General features: G+C 26.0%; 1 pseudogene; it reads right to left on the reverse strand.

Moving 5' to 3' along the window:
- Positions 1-6321: 6321 nt before the first annotated feature.
- Positions 6322-6408, reverse strand: LOC112490790 (U6 spliceosomal RNA; annotated as a pseudogene).
- Between the last annotated feature and the right edge of the window lie 275 nt (positions 6409-6683).

Here is a 6683-nt window from a genome sequence, read left to right on the forward strand (position 1 = left end):
TATGTGTATAAAGCACTTCTTGAAAAATATTGAAAAAATGCATTATCCATCATAATTTTTTTGATAAAGAGATTAATCTCATTATTAATTGCTATATATTAATTTTTATTATTTTATAATGAAATGTTTTTTATTTTATATCCATATATAAATATGTATTATTGTATAGAATTTTTGTGTGAAATATCTTTAATAATAAAAATATCTTTTACTATATACATATTTTTTACCTTATATTTTAAAACTTTAAAAAGAAACTAAATAAGAATATTAATCTCATTATTAATTACCATAATAAATTTTTATTATTTTATAATAAAATAAATATAACAAAGCAGTAAATATATAAATGCATAGATTATATGACAAAAGAGATCTATCTCATTATTAATCATCGTATATAAAATTTTTTTATTTGACAATAAAATAAATAGACAAATCAATAAAGATATTAATATATAGATTATAAAATATATGTTTTTTTATTCTGACGTTAATTTTTCTATATTAAATCCTCATAATATTATTTAATTACCTTTATTGTTATTATTATTATTTATCCTATAAATTTGTTTTTACCTTATAGGATCATTTATTTATGATTACATATATTTTAAAAAGATCAAATAAGAAGATAAATCTTATTATTGAAATTTATATATTAATGATATTAAAATTCCATTTATTATATATCCATATATGAATATGTATTAGTATATAAAATTTTTGTATAAAATATTTTTAATAATAAGAAGGAAAAAAACATGATTGTTTTACAGATGAGGTTTTTAGAATATTCTTTAATTATATTAATAGCCATAAATATTAAGCAGAGTGGGAGACGAATTTCTTTTTTTTTTTTTTTTTTAACATGAAAAAAACCTGTCACGATAATGGTAATTTTATTTATTGACTATTCAACCTTTATATATATATATATATATATAAATATTTGCTCTTCAATTATTGAAATTTCAAGTAGTAATTCTATACGCATTAATTTGTTGATATTCACAACTTGAAAAATAAATTTATTGTACTGCATATTATTATTTAATTTTAGAACAATTTTTAAGAAGTATAATGATTTATTTATTTCTTAAATAAAATATAGGTTTCCAAAGCTAGCATGGTAAGCTTTTAAGGATTTTTGTATAATTAGAAAAATAATTCAATTTGCAAAAAAAAAAAAAAAAGTGTAAAAAAAATTTAATCTTGAATAATAATTTTTTGTTATATTATTAAAGTTATTACCAATTATGGATTATCGTATTTACACAATGGATAGACGGATGGATGGATACAGAGAGAAATTTGATCTGGTGTATGTAGATAAATTTATTGATTAATGATTAATCAATTACGATCTTTGAATTTTCTCCATTTTTATCAGAAAATTTACATCCTTTTTTTTTTTTAATGTTAAATTTCATACGATTGAATTAGGAAATTCAAAGTCTTTTTTTTTATATAAAAATAATTAAAAAATTAATAAAAGAACTGATATAATAGGTAACATGGAATAATGTCATATGTACTACAGACAACAAATATATAAACAAAAATTATATAATACCCACTTAACTTTCATTCAAGATTTAAGTTGATCTTTGAACTTTTTTTTGAACCAATGTTCAGCTTTTGTACGATGACAATCAATATGCTTTTGCTCTAAAATTTTGGTTAGAATTAGCATATACTGAGTGGACACTATTGAAATTGATTATCAATTTATCATTTCTCCTCCCTTTATATGTTATATTATGTTATATATTTTTTTAAAACAATTAAAACATACCTTTATTGCAATAATAATAATAATAATAATAATAATAATAATAAACATGCTTTGTAACTCAAAGGATTGGGGGAGGTGCCAAGGCACGAGGGTTATTTATTTGGCATTAATGAAATTTCATTTTATTAGACTACTATATTAATAATTATAATAACTAAAATACAACTGTCTTTTTTATTTCAATCCAAATAAAAATTGGAATATTATTTTTCAAACACAATATATTCAATAAAAAAATGAAATATAACAAGAAAAAGAATATTGTTTAGGATAAACATTTAATCTTCTTAAGTTGATTCTTGTTCAATGAAGTTGTTACAAAGTTTGGGAATTCTGGTACAATTTGATTGCCAGAACGTTTATATTATTCTTTCTTACATGTCCTTAGCCCGAATAATCTTTTATGTCTTCTTTTTTTTTTTTTTTATATTTTTGTCCTCCATCATTTTGAAAAAGTTTATATATAAAGGTGATTATTAATAATCAGTGAGGAATCTTTGTCATAAACATTTTGTTTTTTTTTTTTTTTTTTCCAATCAGTTTCCACAGCATATTTTGATTCAGCATGATCAACTTCACCAAAAATCCATAGCATGATTCACGTTCATGCTCATGATTCATATGATCATGATTAAGATACACCCAAAAAAAATTAAATTGAAATCAAACAACAAAAAAATCTTTAATAATCAAAACAAAAATATGAAAGAATAAAAACCATCAAAATATTGAATGTCGAAATTTTAAATAACCAGAATGTATTATTTATTAATTTATAACCAAGTGTATTTGATTTATTTGGTAAATAAAATAAAATAAAATATTTATTTTGAATATAAATTCTACTTTGTCATGTTTAATAATTATATTTTGAAAAAAATATCTTAAATTTTTTCACTTATAAAATAAAATAAAATTATTTATGTAAATTTTTTTGTATCTAAATAAAAAGATATCTTTATTAATTTTCATAGAATTATATTTATATATATAAAAATATTTAAAATATGTTTGATTAAGGGAACCGCATGTATGCAAATACACTTTAAGTATATATAATATATAATATTATAATAATAAAAATATATATTTTTGGATACAATCATTAAAAGGTAAAAAATTTCATACTTTCAATAAGTTTTTCATATTATGTCCAAATCAATTATATATATAGAAACACTTTATATCTATATATATAATGGTTATAATAATAAAAAATATAGATTTTTGGGTACAATCATAAAAGGCAAAAAATCTCAAATTTTTTAAATCATTATTTCAATAGAGAACCATATATATGAAAATGCACTTTATGTTATACATAGTAATAAAAATATATATTTTTGGATACAACTAATAGAAGGTAAAAAACCTCTTACTCTTAAATAGCTGCTCCATTTAGTACTGATTAATATTTTGATAATAACATAAATAATAAAGAGAAATGGATATGATTTTTTTTTTATTGATGATTTTGGAGGGTATTAAGAAGAATATTATAATGATTGTAGTAAATTTTTTGTACTGACTATTCTACTTTTATATATTATTATTATTTTTTCTTGTTCTCATGAAACAATTAGATTTAATTTTATTAAAGAATAAATCCAATAATAATTAATGGGGCAATTTTAGCCCCAAAAAATAAAGGAATTTATTACTTTAATTTATCAATATCACATAGCCTTGAATAAAATCCAAAGCAATAACCTTTATAAGATTTTTCTCTAAGCTGAAAAAAGCATTGATAAAAAAAAAAGAAAGTAAAATTCATCAGCAAACATGTAGGCTTAAAGTAATTTCTTGACCTTACAGGAACACTCTAGTTTTAAGTTATTGGTAGAAAACAAAGCATATAGTTTAGAAAAGAAAGGAATAAACCCACCAGCAATCATGTAACTTAAGGTAATTTTCCAGGTCATTGACCTTTATAGGAGCACCATAGGTTTAAGGTACTAGCAGAAAACAAAACATACAATTTAAAATAGAAAAAAAATAATTCCATTAGCACCCAATAGGCCGAAAGCAGTTCCCTTGTTATTGACCTTTATAAGAACACCTTAGATTTAAGGTGTCAGGGGAGAAGAGGAAAAAAAAAAAAAAAATACAGAAAAATGCCCTAAGTTTAGGAAAGTTTAGGAACACCCACTAACTTGCTTGGAATGGTGAGTTTATTCAAAATTTTGTTCCTAGTAGAGGCATAAGACAAAGGGATTCTCTTTCCCCTTATCTCTTTGTCCCTTCCATGGAAACTAAAGTCTCTCATATAATTTTTGATCAAACTTTTTCTGGGAAGTGGAAACCTTTGAAAGCTTCTAGAAATGGCCTTGGTATCTCTCACTTAATGTTTGTAGATTACCTCTTTCTCTTTTCTGAAACTTCTATCGGTTAAATCCCCAAAGATATACTTTCTTTCAAGTTTCAGGCAAAAAAATCAATGTTTAGAAATCTAAAATCTTCTTCTCTAAGCATATCATTGGGGAGTTCAAAAGGAAAGCTTACAGTTTCATTAGTATTCTCATTGCTTTTGAACTAGGGAAATATCTTGGCATTCATATTTCCAATGATAGAAGGGGCACTCAGAATTTTAAAGCTACTTTAGATAAAATGAAAAGCAAGTTGCAAAGTTGGAAAGTCAAAGTTCTTTCATTTGCTAGGAAAGTAACTTTTATGAAATCGGTTTTGAGCTCTACCCCTTCTTATCTAATGCAGCTTCTCAAGTTTCCTATCTATGTTCGTGATGAGATTGATCATATAAACAAAGACTTTAATTACTTGGTAAGGCAATGAGGAAAAAAGGAAATTTCACATGGTTAATCGGAACACCATCTATAAACACTGAAATCTTGGTGTGCTTATGGGTGTCCTTAAATCTAAATAACACTTTGATTGGGAAAATCCTATTTTGTCAACTTGCGAAGGTACTTATTCCTTTCAATGGAAAGGTTTCATGCAAGAATTTTCATTTCTCTATTGATGCCTTTATTTAAAAGTTGGTAATGGCAAAAAACTTCTATTTTGGATTGATAATTGGCTTAATGGTAAATGCCTTTTTAATTAGCAATTAGATAATCTTAATATTGATTAGAGTATGCATATTGTTGAGATTATTCAAGATGGATTGTGGAATGTTGAAAATTTGTCGAAACTTATTCTTGTTTCTCTTTTGAGCTAAATTATAAGTATCCTAGTGTCTATTGACATCAATGCTTAGGATACTCTTATCTAGTCTAATTCATCCAGTGGTGGTTTTAATGTCAAATTGGCTTATTATTTTTTGAAAAACGTTGTCAACTTTATTGGTGAGTATAATTGGGGATGGAAGCATTTATGGAAGCTGGAAGTTATGCCTCGTATTAATATCTTCTGTTGGCTAATGGCTCATAGGAAGCTTCTTACTAATGTAAGTCGTTTTAAGGAAGGTACTTCTAGTTCTGCCTCCATACTCTTTGTAATAATTGTGATGCAGATTTGCTTCATGTTATGAGAGACCGTTGTTTTGCCAAAGAGACTTGAATCTCTCTTGGTGCTCTTGATATTGATCCTCCTTTCTTTCAATATAACTAGTTGGATTGATTAGACACTAACTTTAAGACTAAATACAGGCATTCTTTTTCTTTTAGTTCTCGGTTTCTTAGAATGTTTTTGTTGCTGTGGATTGCTTGTTTATTTAGAAATGGAGGTGTAGCTCCATTTTTTTTTAATAAATTTCATTCGCCTAAGAATCCTCAAAAGATAATTAAAAAATATGCTGCTCAAATGGATGTTGCTTTTATCAAGAATTTATTAGGCAAGGCTTACAAAACCATTTGCCTACGATAGAACTATCCTAAGGAAGGCTTTGTTAAGCTAAATACTGATGGCTACTATAAAACAAGTCTAAATCTTGCAGGAGCTTGTAACACCCCCCTCATTATTGCTCATCACTCTCTAGCTCCACTAATATTGTCCATGATTTCACCAATGTACTCAAGACAATATTTTTGGTTTTTTTGTTCAAATTTTTTAAGGATTACCCATTTTAGGATTGCTTCCACTAGAACACGCTTAACCTAAAAGTTCTTTTAAACCTTGAAGATAATCGCTTTGAAAAAGCCTCGTTTATTAAAGAGATTGTATATTTTGCATTTGAAACATCACTTTTACACACCCAACCAATGTGAGATTGGATATTAGGTGGTCTTTGCTAGTAATGTAGCCTACTAATGCCTTGCACCTATCCACACCTATGTGGCTACATTACCCTAGTTCACCCTGGTCATTACAATCCACTTTAGTATATTAGTCACAGATCTTGTCCTTTTTTACCTTAAATTATTTAGGGCTTATATGTTTTACAATACACTCTTTTTGGGGTCTAGCATCAATGCTGATACACTTTTAGTTGGGACACAAGCTCTGATACCATTTGTAATGCCCCGTTCACTAGCATTTTGCCAGTCTCTAGTTCCACCGATATGTGCACAATTTCGCCACCGCTCTCCAGACGATATGGAGTTTTTTTTTAGACTTCTTAGGTAGATAAAAATTTGGACCATTTTTCGATTTATATGTGTCATCCTTGCACAGGGGCCATGCTAATCTTCTTTGTATGTGGTTTCTTTTTTTTTTTTTTATTACTTTCTTTTAATTATCTTTCCTAATATTTAGTTGAAATAGGTTTTTGGATACCCTAAAAGTATTTAAAGGTTATGCTAGGGTTCTCTTTAATTTTTCACATTACAAAGCTAGGCAGGAAAAGAGAGAGACTGCAGAGAAGGGAAAGAAGGAAAAGATCGATAGATTTCTTACAGGTTTTCGTGGAAGATTAAGTTGAGAATCTAGATCAATGAAAGGACTTTGATTTGTGAAGATCCATGATAATTTTTCTCTTAATGGAGAATAG

Source organism: Ziziphus jujuba, chromosome 10, assembly GCF_031755915.1.
Source record: "Ziziphus jujuba cultivar Dongzao chromosome 10, ASM3175591v1".
Lineage (NCBI taxonomy): Eukaryota > Viridiplantae > Streptophyta > Magnoliopsida > Rosales > Rhamnaceae > Ziziphus > Ziziphus jujuba.